A 4366-nucleotide genomic window follows, 5' to 3' on the forward strand; every position below is an offset into this window, starting at 1 on the left:
TAAATGATGGATGCAGACAACAGGGGGTGAGGGTGAGGGCAAGACTGGGGGGATGAGGGGACAATGGGAGGATAAAGACACATCTGTAATACCTTAATCAATAAAAAGTTAAAAAAATTAAAAACAAAACAAAACAAAAAGAAAAGAAATAAAGGGGTCGTCCCTGAGGGAAAATCTTCATAAATGGAGATATCTAAAAGACTGGGCCAGACGGAGGGGCTGGAGCTGGAGGCAAGAGTGGCAGTTCCACCCCAATGTGAGGCCAGGCCTCGGCACCAGACACCAGTGCGGGGCACAGCCAGGTGTCACCAGGGGCCCAGCGACGGCCCCAGAGGCAGAGAGTAACCAAGGCTGGCGGTGTTGGGAAGGCCAGCAGGGAAGGCACGCAGCCCGAGTGCAGAGCAGCCACCAGCAGGGCTGCAGGGCCACAGGCAGCAGCTCCGAGGCCATGACCAGCCTCTCTCTCCAGGGACCTTGTGAGGGAGGCTGAGCCCAGGAGGCTGCACTTCCTGCTGACCACTGGGGCGAGTGCTCAGGGTGCTGCAGCTTTCTGCTGGGAGGCAGCCACGCACCATGTGGGCGGGTCCTAGGGAGCTCACTCTACGTGGAAAGGATGATGAACGTCCTCACAATCACTGACACTGGTCATGGCATGCATCTTTCAAGGACGTGTCCAGGCCTAGGGCCTCAGGCCTTGGAGATGGGCTGGGGGAGGTAAGCTTTCTGAGGCCTGGGCCTGCATCTCTAGCTCTCTGCTGTCGCCCAGGGCCTACTATCGTGCTGGGCACACAGTAGGTACTACGTAAATATTTGTTGGGGGACTGAGTGAGCGGAGGAAACGAAGATGAGGATGCAGACACGGAAGGGCCCTGCCAGTCAGCTCAGGGTTCCTGTTGGTCCCCAGGCAGTGGGCCAGGAGGTCACTGCACCAATGGTGCTGGAAAAGATACTGGCTGCGAAAACATATCAAACACCACCATGAGGCTGCAATCAGGCAAATCCAGAATGTAGGAAATTTCTACGAGACAAGTAACCAGACTTTCCTCAACAAACAAAAGGCATGAAGACATTAAAGGGTGAGGGAAGACGTGTTATTGCGGTTATGCAAGAATTAAGAGACCTATGAAGCAAATGTCTTGTTTGGATTCTGGTTCAAACCAAACCTAAGAAAGCATTTCGCGATAAATGGACGTAGTCTGGACATTAGGTGGGAGTAACTGTTCGTTTTGTCAGATGTGATAACTGAACCGTGATCACATTAAAAAGCGATCTTTATCTGCTAGAGACACAAAATGAATTATGTTGAATTTGATTAACTCATTACAATGAACATGTTTAAATATAATAAGTTTTGAAGGTTGATTAAAAGGATGATTACACCCTAACTGAATCTGGTTTATAAGTGGAGCAGCCAAGTTCTGCTGAGTCCGAGAGGCCGGGCTGACCTCTCTTCCCTGGACACGCAGGGCGGGAGGGGTCTTGTTCTGAGAGTCGTGCTGCACCCAGTGAGTCCACAGGAGAGCTGCCACGCTCCAGGGCGTTTTCTGTAGGAAATGCTCCCATTGTACACGTTTTACACATCATTGCGAGGCAGTAAGCGTGGCAGCCTGGGGAGACCTTATTCAGGTGTTTTATTCACTCTTGCTTAGGAACTACTTCTGTTGAAGATGCCACCCAGGCCTTCTGAGTCTACAGGGGCCCTAAGTCCTGGGCAGCAGCCAGCTCCAGGAGGTTCGTGACCGAGCCCTTCTCAGTAACTGTCCCAAAGATGCTAAGATACAGGCTCACTGAGCACTTACCCATCGCAAGCACCATGTTAAGTGCTTTGCATGTACTGCCACAATGAATCCTCCAGTAATCCTATGAGATCAGCATCCCCATAATCCCCATGGAGGTTGAACAACTAGGTTAATGTCATGCAGGGGCTCAGTGGCAGAGTTGGGATTTCACCAAGGAAAAGGCCAAGTGTTGTTGAGGTTATGCAAGAATTAAGAGACCTATGAGGCAAATGTCTTGTTTGGATTCTGGGTCAAACCAAACCTAAGAAAGCATTTCTCGATAAATGGACGTAGTCTGGACGTTAGGTGGGAGTAACTGTTCGTTTTGTCAGATGTGCTAACTGAACCGTGATCACATTAAAAAGCGATCCTTATCTGCTAGAGACACAAAATGAATTATGTTGAATTTGATTGACTCATTACAATGAACACGTTTAAATATAATAAGTTTTGAAGGTTGATTAAAAGGATGATTACACCCTAACTGAATCTGGTTTATAAGTGGAGCAGCCAAGTTCTGCTGAGTCCGAGAGGCCGGGCTGACCTCTCTTCCCTGGACACGCAGGGCGGGAGGGGTCTTGTTCTGAGAGTCGTGCTGCACCCAGTGAGTCCACAGGAGAGCTGCCACGCTCCAGGGCGTTTTCTGTAGGAAATGCTCCCATTGTACACGTTTTACACATCATTGCGAGGCAGTAAGCGTGGCAGCCTGGGGAGACCTTATTCAGGTGTTTTATTCACTCTTGCTTAGGAACTACTTCTGTTGAAGATGCCACCCAGGCCTTCTGAGTCTACAGGGGCCCTAAGTCCTGGGCAGCAGCCAGCTCCAGGAGGTTCGTGACCGAGCCCTTCTCAGTAACTGTCCCAAAGATGCTAAGATACAGGCTCACTGAGCACTTACCCATCGCAAGCACCATGTTAAGTGCTTTGCATGTACTGCCACAATGAGTCCTCCAGTAATCCTATGAGATCAGCATCCCCATAATCCCCATGGAGGTTGAACAACTAGGTTAATGTCATGCAGGGGCTCAGTGGCAGAGTTGGGATTTCACCAAGGAAAAGGCCAAGAGAGCTTGCATGGGTGCTGGAAGGTATAGCCGTGCCAGCTGTGGTTAAGCATCGACCACTGAATCAGGAGGTCACGGTTCGATTCCGGTCATGGCACATGGCCAGGTTGCGGGCTCGATCAATAAAATACATCAAAAGAAAAAAAAGAAAAGAAGACAAGACAGAGCTCAGATGCAGCCCTGCGCTCTTCCTCCCGGGAGCTACTTACTGCGTTCTCAGGGTGGAAGATGTACGAGGCCGGAGAATTGTCCACGATGATCACTTTGCTCAGCTCCCGTCCCAGGCGACTCAGGTCTTTCACGTAGTTCCCTCGATGGAAAACACAGGATTCTCTGAAGAGCCGGGCCCGGAACACACCCCAACGGTCCAGCAGGTCAGCCACGGGGTCTGCGTACTGGAAGGCAGGTGTTGCCAATGAAGGCTGGCGCCCGGGAGCCCAGAAACCCTGACCTACCGCAGCCTTCCTCTTCTCAAGAGGGATTTACACCCGCGAAAGTTTCAGGATCCTGGTTATTTCCTCCGTGTGTGTGAGACACCCTGGGTTCTTCCATTTCTCTCACTTCCCTTATCCAATCCATCAGGAGTTCTTGTCCATCTCCTCGCCCCTCTACCGCAGGCTCCCGGCCCTCACCCAGTCCTCGAATCCAGCCTGGGGTGGCCTCCGCTTCCCCTTGGCCTCCCTTCCAGCCACTCATTTGCAATAAGGCCTGCGCTCCTCACCGCCAGCCCGTCAAGCCTGCAGCTGCGTGACCTCTCCGCCCCACCTCGCATCACGTGAGCCACAGTGGCTTTGAACATAGTGAGAACCCGGGCTCCCTCTGCCTGGAACCGTCTCTCCCCGGCTCTCTGCATGAGCCTCTCCTGCACCCTCATTTCTCAGGCCTTGGCATCCCTCACCACCCGCCGAGGGTCCTCCTGCATCTTCCTTGCGGATAATGCTCCATTCCTCACAGAGCTTATCACACGTAGGATTGCTTTATTTTCTCTTCACTGTCGTGCTCACCTTGCACCTTGCAGAGTGCCGACCCCATGGTGAGGGCTCGGTAAATATTAGTTTCAGCCATGAACAACGAATGAGCTGACATTTATGTATGTATGTGTGTATTTATTTTGGAGCTGACTTTTAATTGGGCTTGTGTGGCATGAAGCCACACTGCCCCCTAGAGGTGCTCTGGGCAACTGGTCTGCCCAGCCCCTGACTGTCTTAGGATGGGGCCCAGACACCAGGAGTTGATGGGAGGGAGTCTGAGCCCCGCCTGCAGCTGGGGATCACCCTGCCTGGTCCTCTCTCACGGCCTGGGCAGTTTTCCCCAACAGGCTGTGGAGAACAGTATGGAGTTTCCTCAAAAAACTAAAAATGGAACTTCCATTTGACCCAGTGATCCCACTTTTAGGAATATATCCCAAGAATCCAGAAACACCAATCAGAAAGGATATATGCACCCCTATGTTCATAGCAGCACAATTTACCATAGCTAAGATTTGGAAACAGCCTAAGTGCCCATCAGCAGATGAGTGGATTA

General features: G+C 51.4%; 2 protein-coding genes across 2 annotated transcripts in view; both read right to left on the bottom strand.

Moving 5' to 3' along the window:
• Window positions 1–3136, bottom strand: part of VILL (villin-like) — a 32468-nt gene extending 29332 nt beyond the window's left edge. The window contains exon 1 of the mRNA XM_014530319.1: window positions 3052–3136. The gene's annotated coding sequence lies outside the window, so the exon portion shown is untranslated. The remainder of the gene's footprint in view (window positions 1–3051) is intronic.
• The window catches only part of CTDSPL (CTD (carboxy-terminal domain, RNA polymerase II, polypeptide A) small phosphatase-like), a 75300-nt gene that overhangs the window by 9846 nt on the left and 61088 nt on the right, over window positions 1–4366 (bottom strand). The window lies entirely within an intron of this gene.

The sequence above is a fragment of the Myotis brandtii genome, unplaced genomic scaffold (genome assembly GCF_000412655.1).
Source record: "Myotis brandtii unplaced genomic scaffold, ASM41265v1 scaffold731, whole genome shotgun sequence".
In the NCBI taxonomy this organism is placed as follows: Eukaryota; Metazoa; Chordata; class Mammalia; order Chiroptera; family Vespertilionidae; genus Myotis; species Myotis brandtii.